The 19,840-nt window shown below is 39.3% G+C and overlaps 1 pseudogene; it reads right to left on the reverse strand.

Annotated features, from left to right (window-relative positions):
- Window positions 1-17,887: 17,887 nt before the first annotated feature.
- LOC129030570 (calponin-2-like) lies at window positions 17,888-18,810 on the reverse strand (annotated as a pseudogene).
- Window positions 18,811-19,840: the final 1,030 nt, after the last annotated feature.

Genomic DNA, 19,840 nt, shown 5'->3' on the forward strand with positions numbered 1-19,840 from the left:
TCATGATGTGTGCATTCAACTCACAGAGTTGAACCTTTCTTTTCAAAGAGCAGTTTTGAAACACACTTTTGGTAAAATCTGCAAGTGGATATTTGGAGTGATTTCAGGCCTATGCTTGAAAAGGAAATATCTTCACGTAAAAACTAGACAGCAGCATTCTCAGAAACCTCTTTGTGATGAGTGCATTCAACTCAAGGACTTGAAGGTTCCTTTTGATAGAACAGTTTTGAAACACTCCTTTTGTAGAATCTGCAAATGTTTATTCGGAGCGCTTTGAGGCCTATGTTGGAAAAGGAAATATCTTCACATAAAAACTAGACAGAAGCATGCTCAGAAACTTCTTTCTGATGAGTGCATTCAGGTCACAGACTTGAACATACCAATTGATGGAGAAGTTTCGAAACACTCTTTTTGTACATTCTGCAAGTGGATATTTGGAGCACTTTGAGGCCTATGCTGGAAAAGGATATATCTTCACATAAAAACTAGACAGCAGCATTCTCAGAAACCTCTTTGAGATGAGTGCATTCAACTCACAGACTTGAACGTTCCTTTTGAGAGAACAGTTTTGAAACACTCCTTTTGTAGAATCTGCAAGTGTTTATTTGCAGCCCTTTGAGGCTTATGTTGGAAAAGGATATATCTTCACATAAAAACTAGACAGAAGCTTTCTCAGAAACTTCTTGGTAAAGAGTGCATTGAACTCACCGAGTTGATCCTGCCAATTGATAGAGAAGTTCCGAAACACTGTTTTTGTAGAGTCTGCAAGTGAAAATTTGGAGCGATTTGAGGCCTATGCTTTGAATGGAAACTTCTTCACATGAAAACTAGACAGAAGCATTCTCAGAAACGTCTTTGTGATGAGTGCATTCAACTCACAGACTTGAAGCTTCCTTTTGAAAGAGCAGTTTTGTAACACTCTTTTTGTAGCATCTGCAAGTGGATATGTGGAGCGCTTTGAGGCCTATGCTGGAAAAGGAAATATCTTCACATAAAAACTGGAGAGAAGCATTCTCAGAAACTTCTTTGTGATGTGTGCATTGAACTCACGGAGTTGAACCTTTCTTTTGATAGAGAAGTTTGGAAACACTCTTTTAGTAGAATCTTCATGTGGATGGATGGAGTGCTTCGAGGCCTATGCTGGAAAAGGAAATATCTTCACGTAGAAACAAGACAAAAGCATTCTCAGAAAGTTCCCTGTGCTTTGTGCATTCAACTCACAGAGTTCAACCTGCCTTTTGATAGAGCAGTTCTGAAAACCTGTTTTTGTAGAATTTGCAAGTGGATATTTGGAGCGCTTTGTGGCCTATGCTGCAAAAGGAAATATCATTGCATAAAAGCTAGATGGAAGCATTCTCAGAATCTTCTTTGTGATGAGTGCATTCAACTCACAGAGTTGAACATTCCTTTTGATAGACCAGTTTTGAAACACTGTTTTTGTAGAATCTGCAAGTGGATATTTGGAGCTCTTTGAGGCTTATGCTGGAAAAGATCTCTTCAAGTACAAACTAGACAGAAGCATTTTCAGAAACTTCTATGTCATGTGGGGATTGAACTCACAGAGTTGAACATTCGTTTTCATGGAACAGTTCTGCAACACTCTTTTTGTGGAAACTGTAAGTGGATATTTGGTGCGATTTCGGCATCTAGTGGAAAAAGAAATACATGCAGATGAAAACTAGATAGAATCATTCTCAGAAACTTCTTTGTGAGGAGTGCATTCAACTCATAGACTTGAACCTTCTTTTTGATAGAACAGTTTTGAAACACTCCTTTTGAACAATCTGGAAGTGTTCATTCGGAGCACTTTGAGGCCTATGTTGGAAAAGGAAATATCTTCACGTAAAAACTAGACAGCAGCATTCTCAGAAACTTCTTTGTGCTGAGTGCATTCTACTCACAGAGTTGAACTTTCCTTTTGATAGAACAGTTTTGAAACACTGTTTTTGTAGAATCTGCAATTGTATATTTGGAGCGCTTTGAGGCCTCTGCTGGAAAAGGAAATATCGTCACAGAAAAACTACACAGAAGCATTCTCATAAACTTCTCTGTGTTCAGTGCATTCAGCTCGCAGACTTGAAGCTTCCTTTCAAAAGAGCGGTTTTTAAACCCTCTTTTTGTAAAATCTGCAAGTGGATATTTGGAGCACTTTGAGGCCTATGCTGGGAAATGGAATATCGTCACCTAAAAACTAGACAGAAGCATTCTCAGAAAGCTCTTCTCAATGCGTGCATTCTACTCACAGAGTTGAACCTGCCTTTTGATAGAGCAGTTTGGAAACACTCTTTTTGTAAAATCTGCAAGTGTATATTTGGAACGATTTGAGGCCTATGCAAGGAAAAGGAAATATCTTCACATAAAAACTAGACAGCAGCATTCTCAGAAACCTCCTTGTGATGAGTGCATTCATCTCAAGGACTTGAACATTCCTTTTGATAGGACAGTTTTGAAACACTAAGTTTGTAGAATCCGCAAGTGTTTTTTCGGAGCACCTTGTGGCCTATGTTGAAAAAGGAAATATCTTCACATAAAAACTAGACAGAAGCATTCTCAGAAACTTCTTTATGATGAGTGCATTCAACTCACAATGTTGAACCTACTAATTGATAGAGAAGTTCGGAAACACTCTGTTTGTAGAATCTGCAGGTGGATATTTGTTGCGCTTTGAGGCCTATGCTTGAAAAGGAAATATCTTCACATAAAAACTAGACAGAAGCATTCTCAGAAACTTCCTCGTGTTGAGTGCATTCAACTCACAGACTTGAACCTTCTTTTTGAAAGAGCAGTTTTGAAACACTCGTTTTGTAAAATCTGCAAATGGACATTTGGAGCACTTTGAGGCCTATGCCGGGAAACGGATTATCTTCACCTAAAAACTAGCCAGAAACATTCTCAGAAAGTTCTTCTCAATGCATGCATTCAACTCACAGAGTTGAACCTGTCTTTTGATAGAGCAGTTTGGAAACACTCTTTTTGTGAAATCTGCAAGTGGATATTTCCAGCGATTGGAGGCCTATGCAAGCAAAAGGAATTATCTTCACACAAAAACTAGACAGCAGCATTCTCAGAAACTTCTTTGTGAGGAGTGCATTCAACTCACAGACTTGAACGTTCCTTTTGATAGAACAGTTTTGAAACACTCCTTTTGTACAATCTGCAAGTGTTTATTGGGAGCGCTTTGACGCCTATGTTGGAAAAGGAAATACCTTCCCATAAAAACTAGACAGCAGCATTCTCAGAAATTTCTTTGTGATGAGTGCATTCTACTCACAGAATTGAACTTTCGTTTTGATAGAACAGTTTTGAAACACTCTTTTTGTAGAATCTGCAAGTGGATATTTGGAGCGCTTTGAGGCCTATGCTGGAAAAGGAAATATCTTCACATAAAAACTAGACAGAAGCATTCTCAGAAACTTCTTTGTGTTGAGTGCATTCAACTCACAGACTTGAAGCTTCCTTTTGAAAGAGCAGTTTGGAAACACTCTTTTTGTAAAATTTGCAAGTGGATATTTGGAGTACTTTGAGGCCTATGCTGGGAAACGGAATATCTTCACCTAAAAACTAGACAGAAGCATTCTCAGAAAGCTCTTCTCGATGCGTGCATTCAACTCACAGAGTTGAATCAGGCTTTTGATAGAGCAGTTTGGAAACACTCTTTTTGTAAAATCTGCAAGTGGATATTTGGAGCGATTTGAGGCCTATGCAAGGAAAAGGAAGTATCTTCACATAAAAACTAGACAGCAGCATTCTCAGAAACCTCTTTGTGATGAGTGCATTCAACTCAAGGACGTGAACGTTCCTTTTGATAGAACAGTTTTGAAACACTAAGTTTGTAGAATCAGCAAGTGTTTATTCGGAGCTCCTTGAGGCATATGTTGGAAAAGGAAATATCTTCACATAAAAACTAGAGAGAAGCTTTCTTAGAAAATTCTTTGTGATGCGTTCATTCATCTCACAGTGTTGAACTGGCCTTTTGATAGAGCAGTTTTGAAACAATCTTTTTGTAAATTCGGCAAGTAGTTATTTGGAGCGATCTGAGGCCTATGCAAGGAAAAGGAAATATCTTCACACAAAAACTAGACAGAAGCATTCTCAGAACCTTCTGTGTGATGAGTGCATTCAACTCACAGACTTGAACCTTCCTTTTGATACGCCAGTTTTGAAACACTCTTTTTGTAGTATCTGCAAGTGGATATTTGGAGCGCTTTGACGCCTATGCAGGCAAATGAAATATCTTCACATAAAATCTAGACGGAAGCATTCTCAGAAACTTCTGTGTGATGAGTGCATACAACTCACAGACTTGAACGTTCCTTTCAATAGAACAGTGTTGAAATGCTCCTTTTGTAGAATCTGCAAGTGTTTATTTGGAGCGCCTTGAGGCCTATGTTGGAAAAGAAAATTTCTTCACATAAAACTTGACAGAAGCATTCTCAGAACCTTTTGTGTGATGAGTGCATTCAACTCACAGTTGAACCTACCAATTGTTAGAGAAGTTTTGAAACACCCTTTTTGTAGAATCTGCAAGTGAATATTTGTAGCGATTTGAGGCCTATTCTGGAAATGGAAACATCTTCACATGAAAACTAGGCAGAAGAATTCTCAGAAACTTTTGTGTGATGAGTGCATTCAACTCACAGACTTGAATCTTCCGTTTGAAGGAGCAGTTTTGAAACAATCCTTTTGTAGAATGTGCAAGTGGATATTTGGAGCGGTTTGAGGCCTATGGTGGGAAGTGAAATATCTTCATCTAAAAACTAGGCAGAAGCATTCTCAGAAACTTCTTTGTGATGCGTGCATTCAACTCACAGAGTTGAACGGGCCTTTTGATAGAGCAGTTTGGAAATACTCTTTTTGTAGAATGTGCAAGTGGATATTTGGTGCGATCTGAGGCCTATGCAAAGAAAATGATATATCTTCACATAAAAACTATACAGAAGCATTGTCAGAGCCTTGTTTGTGATGAGAGCATTCAACTCACAGACTTGAAACTTCCTTTTGATAGATCAGTTTTGAAAAACTCTTTTTGTAGAATCTGCAATTTGATATTTGGAGCGCTTTGAGGCCTATGCTGGGAAATGAAATATCTTCACATAAAAACTAGACAGAAGCATTCTCAGAAAATTCTGTGGATGAGTGCATTCAACTCAGAGACTTGAACCTTCCTTTTGAAAGAACAGTTTTGAAGCACTCCTTTTGTAGAATCTGCAAGTGTTTATTTGGAGCGCTTTGAGGCCTGTGTTGGAAAAGGAAATATCCTCACATAAAAACTAGACAGAAGCATTCTCAGAAACTTCTTTGTGATGAGTGCATTCTACTCACAGTGTTGAAGCTTGCTTTTGATAGAGCAGTTTTGAAACACTCTTTTGGTAGAATCTGCAAGTGGATATTTGGAGCGCTTTGAGGCCTATGCTGGAAAAGGAATTGTCTTCACATAAAATCTAGACAGAAGCATTCCAGGAAACTTCTGTATGATAAGTGCATTCAACTCACAGACTTGAACGTTCCTTTTGATAGAACTCTTTTGAAACACTCCTTTTGTAGAATTTGCAAGTGTTTATTTGGAGCGCTTTGAGGCTTAAGCTGGAAAAGGAAATATCTTCACGTAAGAACTAGACAGAAGCATTCTCAGAAACTTCTTTCTGATGAGTGCATTCAACACACAGACTTGAACCTTGCTTTTGAAAGAGCAGCTTTGAAACACTGTTTTCGTAGGATCTGCAAGTGGATATTTGGAGCGCTTTGAGGCCTATGCTGGGAAATGAAATATCTTCACATAAAAACTAGAGAGAAGCATTCTCAGAAACTTCTGTGTGATGAGTGGATTCACCTCACAGACCTGAACGTTCCTTTTGATAGAACAGTTTTGAAACACTCCTTTTGTGGAATCTGCAAGTGTTTATTTGGAGCGCCTTGAAGCCTGTGCTGCAAAAGGTAATATCTTCAGATAAAAACTAGACAGAAGCATTCTCAGAAACTTCTTTGTGGTGCTTGCATTGAACTCACAGAGTTCAGGGACGATGTTTTCATGCATGTTAACTCATTGAGCTCCCTTCCCGTATGTTCTCCTCGCATGTTCATTATGGTGAAAAATTAATGATGATTTTCCACCTTTCACTCACAGGCTTCTCACAATTGTATCTCTTAAGATGGCTTTTGATTCTGTTGACTTTGCAAAGTCTTTTCCACATTTGTCACATTTATAGGGTTTCTTTCCAGAGTGACTCCTTATACATACATGTTTTGAGGCTTGCTGAAGTTTTTCCCACATTCCTTTCATTTATAGGGCTTCTACAGAATGTTCTTTCTTACATGTTTATTCAGGTGTAGGGAATATCTCAAGCCTTTCCCACTTTTGTTATATTCATCAGATTTCTTTCCAGTGTGAATTTTCATATGTCTCATGAGAAATGACTGATAAGTAAAGGCTTTCCCACATTTGGGACACGTATGGCTTTTCTCTCCAGTAGTACTACTCCTGTGTGAAGCAGAATTTGGAGTAGGGGCAGAGGTTTTTCCACTTTGATGATTCTTATTCTTTGTCTCTACAGTACAGGACTGCATCTGCGTAGCGTGGATTGAGTTATTTCTGAAGAGGTTTTCACATTGAGTAAAATTATACATTTTCTCCCTAACATGGGTTATGTGTGCCCTAAGGCATACATCTTCACTGCAGGCTATTCCAAATGGACTCCACTTATGCATGTTTGCTGTTGTATTAATTTTACTATGTATATGATGGACATTGTTCTGACTGCCTGTCCATGTGTTTGATTTTAGCTGTTTTTCTCCCATATGAAACCCAGTAAATTTTGTGCCTCAAGACTATCATATTCATTGTTTTCATACATATCACTTTATTTCAATAGTTTTTGGGAAACAGGTGGCTTCTGGTTACATGGAAAAGTTATTTAGTGGTGATATTCTGAGATTTTGGTGTATGCATTACTCGAGTAGTGTACACTGTACCCAGTGTGTAGTCTTTTATCCCTCATCCCCCAACCTTCCCTCTGAGTTCCCAAGGTCCATTGTATCATTCTTATGCATTTACACCCTCATAGCTTAGCTCCCACTTATAAGTGAGAGCATACAATGTTTGTTTTTTTATTCCTGAGTTACTTCACTTAGTATAATCATCTCTAACTTCATCCAGGTTGCTGCAAATGCCATTATTTCATTCCTTTTTAGGGCTGAGTAGTATTCCATGGTCTATCTATAATACATTTTCTGTGTCCACTCATTTACTGATAGACATTTAACCTGGTTCCACATTTTTGCAACTGCAAATTGTGCTGCTATAAATGTGTGTACAAATGTCTTTTTCATATGACTTATTTTTCTCTAGGTAGATACCCAGGAGTGGGCTAATACAAATTTAAATAGAGATAATTATAAAATAAAGTAATGACCAAGTGAAAATTACTATTTCTAGTAGTAAAACAAAATACATCTATTGAGTAAAATTTGAACATATTTCTGCTCACATAAAGAATATATAAATTCTGTATTTTGTATAAATGATATGCTTTATCTCACTAGACTCATCCTGTGGTTAATTTGTGAGGAAGGGTTGGAGAAAATAACATATCGTTAAATTTAGTTTCTCGATTCACATTTTTCTTCAAGTTTCAATAGGTCTGTTTTAGGAAAATGCCTCCAAGAAGATGTCCAGATGCTTTGGGCTTTCTGTGGCTTCAGGGCAAAGTGAAAGTGAGTCTCAAGTCTCTTATTGTCTTCATGCTATTCTCTAGATCTCTGCTTTCTCTGTGGCAGAGGGTCTTTCTGGTCTGATCACTGGGGCCATTGCATTGCTTTTCTCTGAGATGAAGCTTGTACTCTTGAATTAGAGTACAGTGGAATTCCCTTGCTTTATTAGCCTCCCATTGGTCTGGATAAGATCTTCAGATCTGCCTGAGTTTCAACATCCTTCTTCCAGAATGCGTCTGGAATGGTCATATGTGGTGTTTTTGGCAGGATCATTTTGCCCCTTGCTACAGTGGCCCCATGTCTTATATGCTAGTTTTCAACTCAGTTAAGTTGCTTCTTATTTACTTCTATGACACGTCCACATTGCATAGATTCCTAGGTCTAGCAGGAGGTTTTATATAAACTAACTTTCCAGAAACAGAAGAATGCTCACACAGTAAGTCAGGCAAACCAAATTTATTACTCAAAGAGGGGCAGGAAGAATCAGCAAAAGCCTAAGTTTTATGGCAAGCCTGACCGTTGAAGTCAGAAAAGTTGCCGAGGGTTGACGGAGTCTCTTCTGCACATGCCCCACTGTGTACTGCAGCTGAGGAACCCCTGAGTGCTTTGCTCTGGGTTTCACACCCCATGTACTACTTGGCTCTCTGGAGTTTAAGAGTTGCAGGAATATGCTGTTCTAGGAACAACAAGGACAGAGCCCAGGCTGTCCTAGACAGTTTCTCCTTATCTCAGGATATTGTCTTCTTGGAACATTCTAAAATTATTCTGAGAACCAGGAGGTACAGAAAGCTGAGTTGGTCAAGGCCATTCAGGTCTTGTCCTCCTGTCCACATAAACATAGTAGACTATAAAACAATAAGCATTAGCAGAAATAATCATATTGCATTATTATAGCCATTCTTCATTATGATGAAAAGAATTTATCCACCAAAAGGTTATCTGAATTCTAAATCTGAATGAACCCAATCAAACATAGATTTAGGCCTATTGTTACAATTTAATAAAACATGTACTAAACCAAAGAATTTAATTAAATACATAAACTCTAGAAGGAGTATAAAAATCATAAATACTCATTTCTATAAAGCCTGGCATACAAGATTATCACACATGTGACAGAGTAATAGAAAATGTCGACAATGCTTAGGGCAAAGTGAATATGATTGATATTCAAATGAACAAAGAAGATAGTCAACTCAATAGAAAAATGGGCCAAAAATTTCCAATACATTATTAATAATCTGACAAAGGCAAATGTGCACAGATAAAATGAGATCTGTATTTTCACCACTCGCTTAGAAAATATAAGAATCCTAGATAACATTGTGTGATGAGGATATGAGGAAAACAACCTTTATGGGCAATGGATGGGAAACTCAATGGTTTTAAACATTTCAGAAAATAACATGACAGGACCCATTTGAAAGTATGCATACTCTACAGCCTGTCTCAATGATGGGCACATATCCCTGATATATAGTTTGAATGTGTGTCCCCTCCAAATCTCATGCTGAAATGTGATCCCCCATGTTGGAGGTGGGGCCCAGTGAAAGCTATTGGATCATGGGGTAGATCCCTTATAAATAGTTTAGTGCAGGAATGTCAAACCTTTTGGCTTCCCTGGACCACAATGGAAGAATAATTTTCTTGGGCCACACATAAAATACACTAAAAATAGCTGCTGAGCTAAACACACGCACACACACATACAAAATCTCTTATGTTTTAACAAAGTTGACAAATTTGTTTTGGGCCACAATTCAAAGCTGTTCTGACCTGCATTCAGTCCACAAGCTGTGGGCTGGACAAGCTTGGTTTAGCACCATCCCCTTGTGAGTGAGTTCTCAGTGAGTTCATGAGATATCTGATTGTTAAAAACAGCCTGGGACTGCCCCCTTCTCTCTCTTATTCCCTCTCTGACCATGTGACACACTGGCTTCCCCTCACCTTCTGACATGATTGTAAGCTTCTTGAGGCCTCACCCAGAGCAGATGCCATTGCTTCCTGTGCAGCCTGCAGAACCCTGAACCAAGATAAACCTCTTTTTAAAATAAAATAAATAAATTACCCAGCATTGCATATGTCTTCATAGCAATAGTAATAGACTAACATAGCCCCTGACAAATTGTGACACATGAGCAAAAAGTATTTTCATAAGAATACCATAGGGAAGTGAATATTTCAGTAGCAGGATATCAGTGTGAATTCTACTGCAAGACTGGATAGGGAAATTGTGGTTGATTCATTTTATTCAAAACTATGCAGCAGCTACAGGGGAATAAACAACCAAAAATAACCTACAACAGTGTGGGAATCTATGAAGGATGTGATGCTCTGTGAAAAAATTAGAAATAAAATTAGATTTATAGCACAATACTCTTTAAGAAAAATGTATACATTTGTGTATATACACATACACATACTCAGAAAACAACCTTCTTATCTTGTAAGAATTCTTTAAGAGTAAAGAACCTGTATCAAACACATTAGCATGCCTGTCTGTGACAAGGGATAAGGAATAAAAAATTTAAATAAGTAAAACCAGAGAGAAACTTGTAGGAAACAATAATAATAATGTCTCATGAAGTAAAGAATATGATTAATTTTTTGCAACTGTGGTATAAAAACAGAGATTGTCAAAATCACATGTAATGAGCTTTAGTATAGAGCTTATTGTAGGGCAAATATCAAATTTTAAATACTTAGTTTGCATAGTTTGAGGCAGGAATGGTCTCCTATATGAAGCAGTAAGATACACTAAACAATTCCATGGGTTTATGGGAAGAAAATACTAAAAATGCTACTTATATTTATTTTTCACTCATTTTTCCAACAGTTTAGCATCTAAATGCTAGGGGAGGCCAGATGTGGTGACTCACACCTGTCATAGCAGTGCTTGAGGGTGGGGGGCAAGGCAGGAAGAACACGAGGCCAAGAGTTCTAGGCCAGCCTGGGCAACATAGTGGGTTTTTGTGTCCACAAAAAAAATTAAAAATTAGCCAGGCATGATGTTGTGCACCTGTAGTTCTATCTACTGGAGAGGCTGAGGCAGGAGGATCACCTGAGGGAGGAGTCTGAGGCTGCAGTGAGCCATGATCACTCTACTGCACCATAGCCTGGGTGACAGAATGAGACCCTGTCTCTTAAGTGAAAATAAGTACGAGCTAGGAGACCACATGATCTTTCTAGCTTTCAGCCCCTATTGCAGCTCCCTGTAGATTACTTTGCTTATTCCCAATGTTCTAGCTGTTTCTGCACATTGTGGGCTTGTCCTTCTACCTACTCAAGGCCCCAGATCCAGCAAATGTCCTCAAAGATAGGCTCTGCTGCTAATCTGTGATCACCTAGGAAGGGCTTGTTTTTCTCTGAAATTTAATTCATTGTAACTTTAGGCCCACAGTGTTTAAATGGCTTTAAACAAAGAAAAATTTTTTTTAATTTCATCCAATGTCTTCTCATTGTGGCAGGAGCAATTGCCTCTGGTAACTTTATTTTAATTGGAAGAATTTCTAATGTAGGCGTTGTAATGAGGTTTTTGGTATTTGGCCTTACTGGAGCAATTAAATTCAAGTTTATTTCCTGTCTTATGCATGTATTGAAGGATCAAATGAGAAAATATATGTAGAGTGCATAAAGAGTCTAATGTATGCTACTGATATACAGTTGTATTACGACTACACACTGAAAACACAGTCAACCAGATTGCTTCCTGAGACCTAGGGCCAGGCTTTTCCAATTATACTTAACTGTCAAATACTTCTATTCAATTTTTCATGGGACTTAGGGTTTGGTCCATGAAGTGTTGCCATGGTATGCAAATCAATTCTGTCAATAAACATGCTAGTTTATTCAGCAAATATATTCTTGTAGCAATAGTTACTCAATGAAATAAATAATATATTTAATTTCTAGTAGAAGCTACTTCTCTTATTGTGAGCTGGTTACAAACCTTGAATGCTCTAGCTATTTTGAGAAGCATTAATAGGCATTACCCAAAGAAGATGATATATTCCCTAGACAGCAAGGACTCTTATTCCTCTTTATCTTCTTTTTGATAAACTCTACAGTCTCTTGGTAGTGAATCCAGATTCTGTGGGATGTACAAAACAATTCTCCATAAATTTAAATTTATGCCTATGATCATGTGTAATGAAATTAGCCCTCAAGAGCCAACTTGAGACCATGTCCAGAATGGAAGCTTCAGAAACCTATGGCAAACACATGAATATAAGACCATTTTAGACACAGTCTCCAAATTACCTCTGAATTCAGTGGGAAAAAATGTGACAAAGAGCAATATTTAGGGCATCTAGGATAGTGCTACCTTCTCATGCCTAACATAAGCAAATTGAAACCTCATACTAATGCTCTGAAGCCTACCAATAACTAGTAAGGTTTATGTCTGTCAAAAAGCCACTGCAGGCTACTGTTAAAACCAGCTACACAACCATCTGAAAACCATTTGCCTCCCTCTGGTTAAAAAGAGCCCCATGTGTACTGATGATGTAGTTAAGGCTGTATCAAGATCTTCTCTCTCTCAGCAGGGACATGTTCCCCAAATGCTAATGTTTGACCAACAAAAGTTTTGCAGCCAGACCTTGTGCAAGTATTGGTAGATAGAAAATGCAAAATCAAACCATTTGTCATGAACGATTAAACAGTTAAAAAAATGAATGCAAGAAGCCTGTGTGCATGTTCATGGATATTCATGTGTGTGTATGTTCAGCTTTGTTAACTTTATTTAACTTTATTAACTTTGTTTAAAATTTAATTTGAAAATTAGATTGGAGAGTAAAATATCATTCTTTCTCTCTCATCATAAAACTTTGGCTCATGGGATTCTGACATTCTGTCATGCTTGGAAAACTTGGATTTATGAAACCAGTAGCTGGACTGAGCCTGCCTATGTGGCTCTTACCCAAGTGCTCCCTATTTTGTGCACTAGCAGCCTCAAGAGCCCAAAGATAGCGATTGAGAGAGACAGGTTCTGAAGCCTTTTTATTTCAACTTCTTGGAATCACCACCTTGCTAATGAACATCAAAATCTTCTGTGTCATTTATCAGGTTAATTACGTTGTCCATAAAAAGAGTGAGTTGAGAGGATAACAAGCAAGAAACTCCCTGTCCCTGCTTCATCCTGAAAACAGGAGAATCAATATCTTAACCCCGTTTTTGAGAGATGAATGGGTAGGTCAATATTCCTTGGCTATTTGTCCTTCCACTTGGGACAGATTACTGCTGCATTTTCCCTTCAATCTCTAGAATCATGGCTTATAGAAAACAATTACATACTGAATTACTAATTGCATCAAAACTTTATTAGACTTATCAAAGAGCATGCTCAGACTTATTTATTATAAATAGTAATAAAAATATAAAAACCTAAAAACAATATTATAAGTAACAGAGAAAAGCTATGCACAGTTATGAAAGCCTTTCATATTTAAGGATATCAGATAAGGGTTCCCTTGGGGAAGATGAAGAGCAAACTAAAATAAGAGTAAGAGCTAATTATATAAATCTGGGATTGTAGTGGGAAAAGCACAAAAATAAGAAGACCAAAGTCCAGAAGGCAAGAGAAAATATATCTGAATCATTTAGTTCAATAATGTTCATGCCACAAGATGGGGGAGAGAGACAAGAAACAAATTTTGTACTGCTTGAACCCATTTTTGGACTCTTGATATTTATCCTAGTATGAATGTGAAGTCTTTGGGAATTTTTAAGCCAAGCAATTTAGAATGTAACTTGTATTTACATTTCAAGTAAGTCATTTTGGATATAGCACACAAACATTTTTGCAGAGAGAATCAGGGACAGCACTTTAGAGATGCTCACTGTAGCCCAGGTGAGAGAGTGATAGGCTGGAATCCATGTTGGCAATGAAGACAGAAAGAGAAAAATTCATTCAAGAAATAGAGAGAAGGTAAAATCCGATGACACTTGGTGATTGAAAATGGAAATGTGAAGAAGAAAATGTCAAGAATTACACTGAGATGTCAGGTGTAGGTAGAGGTTGACATCACTTGCTGGAAAAAAAACACAGGAAGAATACCACTTTCAGTGAAAGAGACATCTGGGTTGCTTAAAGTATCATGAAATGGGACTTTTCCAATTCCATGCAGGTAAGTTAGGAGGGCTCAACCTTGAGGCACAAAAGATGGTGATGGTGGTAACAGTGGCCTAGAGACCGGGACATATACCAGAGTCTAGAAAGATTAGTGTGATTTGGAGCAGCTACAGACTGGAAAAACAAAACAGTTAAAAACAAAACAAAATATTCACACTTATTCTTGAAATCTTGCTTTATTTGAAGGAGTAAATAATTGGGCCTTACTCAGAGCTGCAAGTTTTGGTAAGCCCTAAAATGAACAGAAAATTGTATAAAATGGAAGCAATTCACCAATTCTATTCACCAAACATTTAATGATTTTCTTCCAGGTTTAAGTATTATGATAGACATTGTACAGTAATTATTGACCATCTTCTCTGGTGTTTGTAGTAATACACAAAGAGATATAACTTTAAAAGTGTAGTATTGCTTTCAGCTTATACCAATCATTACCCATTATCCCAATTCATTAAATGAGATTGTTTCAGTGATAAGTTACATTTTGAAGTTAATGAAATACTTAAAAGGCTGTGATGTTGTAACTGCAGATGTAGTATGCAAAACACGTTAGATTCATGTTGTTCAACACAATTTAATCATAAAATCTTATCTATAAAACAAAAATTTTTACACATCTATTATTATTCTCTTGCTTTTTGTAAACTTTATATCTATCATTTATCTCTATCAAATAAAGTTACATTTCTAGTTTTTTATTCCCAACCATAAATGACAGCATTAATTTTTACAAACATTAATGATGAACTATACTCACTCACAACTATTTATGTCTAAGTTGTCTTAGAGTTATTGAACAATTTCTGAGTAACTAATCGCTAGCCTTTTATTATTCTATGATGATAAATATTTTTACAGTATCCAGGCTTCAGACATATTTGTGAAAACGTATTCCTATATGGGTCAAAATTTAAATCAGTTGTAATATGTGATCCACTCACAAATATATTCTCCAGGATGAGCTGTTAAAATGAAATACCAAAGTGGCTCCCTAAGACACCCATTTATAGTGTATATGTGCAGTGCAGGGTTACAGGACCAAGGCACAGGGTAATCAGGGAAATTTTATTTTTTGTTTTCTTTTTCCTAAGATGTTTCTTATCCCCAGTTATATAAAAATGTATATTACAAGCAAAAAAAATTAATGCAAATAGAAGTAAATACAAAGTATATTCACATTAATATCAGCTTTGCTTTATCTATTAAAGGATATAACAAGCTTGCACTTTTCAGGACCTTGTAACTCCTGGTTCATTGGAAAGCACAGAAATTCTTCAGAGCCTCAAGAGCTGTGTTTAATGCATTATTTAAATAGTGTCCAACCACTAGTTAGATAGCTTAGCACTCAAATAGCCTTTGAAATCTCTGTAGATTCACCTCAAATGAGCAGTCTTGATAATTTGCAAAAGTGTGCAGTGCACTAACAGATCCCTGATGTATGATGTCTTTGCCTGTAGAGTGTTTCATGTGTTGATCCACTGGAGTGTGTGTGTGTGTGTGTCTGTGTGTAGGTGGGTGAGTATGGGTGTGCATGCATGTGTGTGTATGTGTTTATATTGTGATGTGTGTCTGTTGGGTGCTGCCATTAGGGATTTGGAAGAGTGAGAACCATAAACTTGTAAACATTCGTACATGCCTGCTTCATAAGAAGTGTACTGAACGTGGCCAAAAGTAACTAAACCAAGGAAACAAATTAGACATTAATTAAGTTTAATGCCGGGCAGGAAAGAAGTATTAAAGACCAGGTAAAATGAAGAAATATAACCAAATGAGTGAAATTTTTAAATTGATTAGTAGAATGAGACAGGAATATTTTTTAAAGTTTGTAATTTCTAATGAACATCAGTATATAAAACTAAGAATTACATGGCTGTCAATTGACTAAAAACCATACTTAAGATTTGAGCTAGTGAAACAACCATATACGATCTTCTAATTTCACCTTTCTATCTCAAGAAGAACTTGTTAAAATGATTTTTTTGAAATTTTACATTCTCATCTTGAAAGAGCTTCACAAAACTTACATGAGAATCTGGATTATCCTAAGAGGTCTGATTTTTTAATGGTATGTTTGTATTTCTATTATGTACATCAATGTCAAGGATTCATTTCCTGAGCTGTTCTCCAGAACACAATTTAGTTTGTAATAGACACTCAATAAACAATTGGTCAGATAATCAAATCAACACCTTAGTTCCACCAATTTTCATTTCGTATAAAAATGACTGATCTTCTGTACTCATCAATGAAACAGAGAGAGATGAAGGAGGGAGAGCAGTTGAGACTGAGAGGATGACAAGCAGACCTCATTCTGCAGTGGATATCCTACACTCTCCACTTCTGAATGCTTGGAAACACTTGCCATGCTTAAAAAATATTGGTATTTCCTAGGCAGCAAATTAGAGTTAAAGAAAGTCCATATTTCCATATTACAATAACTTACACTATAATACACAGACAACATACCTTTCTAAGCTATTCAATGTAGATAAATTTAGGTGAGCAAGATGTAGGAGAAGGGTTGGTAATCAAGCTGAGTGTGATTGTGAGATTAAATCTAATATTATCCTATACAATTATTGTATAATTGTATCAGTTGATATATCTGTTGAAACAGAAGGTGGGAGAGTTTTGGATGAGCTTCTGAAATTTACTGGATGTTGTTAGGAGAGAGGTTGGTCAATGTGGGTAGGCCAGATGTGTTTACCAAATGAGGCTTACAAAAGTTAAGTTCCTAACCTCTCCCGGAGACTGAGAGATAGAGGCGCTAAATTGTATAACATTTACATGTAATATATATTTAATAATATATATAAAGTCTTAAAATGCCAATTTTAAGTCTCTTCATTTTCTTCTTAAAAACAGAGGTTTTATTGCGTTTGGTCCACAGTCAGTATTTCACATTATCTCATGCGCAGAGTCCCTGGGTGGGGGCCCTGTGCAGTACTTGGCCGGGCGTGTGGCCAGGGGAGATACAGCAGTATACCTGGTTAGGCCCGGAAGGGGAGAAGGAGGGCTGGGGCTCCTTAACACCTACTGAGGGGCCGGGCATGGCGGCTCACACCTGTCATCCCAACACTTTGAGAGGATGAGGCAGGTGGATCACATGAGGGCAAGAGTTCCAGACCAGCCTGGCCAACATGGTGAAATACCGTCTCTACTAAAAATACAAAAAATTAGCCAGGCGTGGTGGCACAGGCCTGTAGTCCTAGCTACTCTGGAGGCTGAGGCAGGAGGATCGCTTGAGCATGGGAGGCCGGTACAGTGAGGCGAGATTAGGCCACTGTGCTTCAGCCTGAGCCACAGAGTGAGACTCCGTCTCAAAAGAACAAAAACAAAAACAAACAAAAAAACCCTACTGAGGGCCACGGGGATAGGGGGGCTAGGATGGAGAGGAGTCAGGGTTAACACTAGCAACTCAGAACTCCACTACCCTGTACGGGCCTCAGTTTCCTCACCGGGCCCCAGCGTAGGTCTGAGGGTCTGAGGTCTGTTGGTCTGAGGGTCCTAGGGAAATCCAGCCACTCAGGATCCTGAGATATTTTAGCATAGTTGCCGGGCCCCGTCTCTCAGGGGACGGATTTCCCAGCACCCACTGTCCCCGCCCCGTTCCCCAGGAGGGAAAATTTTTTTTTCTTTTGTTAATACTTCTTGAAACTTTTGCGGGTACAGAAACAACAAACTGATCGGCTGACAAAGGGGGAAGAGGAGGGGCAACCGGAAACCTTCGGGGACCGGTTCCCTCCATGCCCAGGTCTCGTCTCCCCAGCACAGCTCGGCCCACAGCCTGGACGTGCCAGCGGGGACCCTCACCCTAGGCGCATCGGGATACCTAGCCTTGATCCCTTCCCCCACAGCCCGGTGGCTCAGTCCTGCGAAGGAACGAAAGCAAGGGGGAAAAAAGCCCTGCTGCCTGATCCCACGCTGCTACTCACAGACCCTCGGTTGACTGGCAGCACTGAACAGGTTTTTAAAAAAAAGATGAAAACACAGAAAAACCCAAACACCCAGACGGGGGAGACCATGTGGGGAGAGAGCGTGCTGGGAGCCTCAGTAGCCGGTCTCCTCTTGGTAGTAAGGGAGATATTGAGGGGCCTCCCCTGGCCCCGGGCAGTCGCCGGCGCCCGAGGGAGCCCCGTGGGCCACTGCTCTCCCAGGCAGTACTTGGGGTCGTGTATCTGTCGGCCCAGGCTGAAGACCTGGCCGCTCTGGTTGGCACCCAGCGTGTAGCCCATCTTCAGGGACATGGAAGAGTTGTCATACTTGTGATTCCCAGCTTCGTGTCTTAGATGTGCCTCTGGGTCCCGGGAGCCGCTATGCCCACCTGGCTGGCGCACTTGCTTGTACCCATCTGGAGGCTGATGGTCGAGTGGTTCGTGGGGGGCAGGAAGTGGTTCTTGGGGTAGTAGAGATGCCTCCTCGTGCTCTGCCGTACACAGTCATGCCTGACTGGCTGGCGCATTTGTTGGTAATCTGCAGCCCGATGACGCACTGGCCAGCCTTCATGGTGGCGTCGTCGAAGTTCCGCTCCTGCTTCTCCAGGTACTCCTCACTTACGTCCACCCCGTTCTGCAGCCCCTTAGTCTTGGCCTTCCCTGCCAGGGCGAGAAGAGACACCTGCACCTGCCTCACGTTCCCACTCTCAAACAGGTCGTGGCCTCAAATAGGTCCACGGAGTTCATGCTGTAGCTGACCATGGCCTTGAAGAAGTTGGAGAGGTTTTCTAGCTGGTAGCAGTTCTACACTGAAGCAGTTGATCTTGGGGACTGAGCCCGGCTGCAGTTTGTTCATGAGTGTGCATAAGATAATCCCGTCTTTCAGGCCCTTCTGGAAGTCGGGCCGATGGAGACGCCGGTGAGTCCCTAGATCCAGCTGCGGAGCTCTGCCTCCTTCTGGGAGTCGTATTTGGACAGAAGCCGGTTCTGGACTTCCGCCAAGAGCCTGTAGGAGGGGCCCTTGTTGAACTGCGTGGAGCTTACGGCTGGCTGGCGCCGCAGCGGGATGGGACCGGACGGGACCGGGGGTTAAGTCTTTTTTCTAGTTTGCAAGATTTTGTTTTCACTACACCATTGTTTTTACTACATATCTTTTCTGTATTTAAAAAATGTGTGAAAAATGTTAGATCGTCTCCCTTTTTTCCACCTTCCCTTTACCCTTTACTGCGATTTACATCCACGCATCCACACACACACGCATCCACACACACACATCCACACACACACATGCATACACACATACTGACAGAAATTAATTTAGATGTACGAATGGGTTGTTTGAAGCAAAAAGTCAACCTATATTAGTAAAAGTGTCATGCCAGTAGAAATTATATTTATAATCCTTTTCAGAAGAAAGAACTTCCGGCCGTGCGCGGTGGCTCACGCCTATAATCCCAGCACTTTTATAATCCCTGCACTTTCGAAGGCCGAGGTGGGCTGATCACGAGGTCAGGAGTTCAAGACCAGCCTGGCCAAGGTGGTGAAACTTCGTCTCTACTAAAAATACAAAAAAATTAGCTGGGCGTGGTGGCATGCGCCTGTAATCCCAGCTATTCAGGAGGCTGAAGCAAAGAATTCCTTACACCCGGGAGGCTGAGGTTGCAGTGAGCCGAGATCGCGCCACTGCACTCCAGCCTGGGCGACAGAGCGAGACTCCATCTCAAAAATAAAATAAAATTTTGAATTTTTACAAGTCATTGTTCCTATTCTAATTTTTGAATGCAACCACAGCCTCTAACAAAACAGCCTCCTTAAACGAATTCGCTGATAATGAATTCTTAAGTAAAAGGGGAATTCCACAGAAATATATATGGCTCTTTTGTATTTAATAAAAGAGCCTGAAAAACAGGTGTGTTCTGTAAAATTGAATTACTTTCTATCCAGTTCCACTGGCTCGCAGTGTTTTATCTTTATATTAAAATATATATAAATGATTGATTGATGAATTTTTTTCTTTTAGACACTGCTGCTGAATCTATGGAGAGAAAAAGGATAAATTTCTAGAACT

The sequence above is a fragment of the Pongo pygmaeus genome, chromosome 12, assembly GCF_028885625.2.
Source record: "Pongo pygmaeus isolate AG05252 chromosome 12, NHGRI_mPonPyg2-v2.0_pri, whole genome shotgun sequence".
Classification (NCBI taxonomy): domain Eukaryota; kingdom Metazoa; phylum Chordata; class Mammalia; order Primates; family Hominidae; genus Pongo; species Pongo pygmaeus.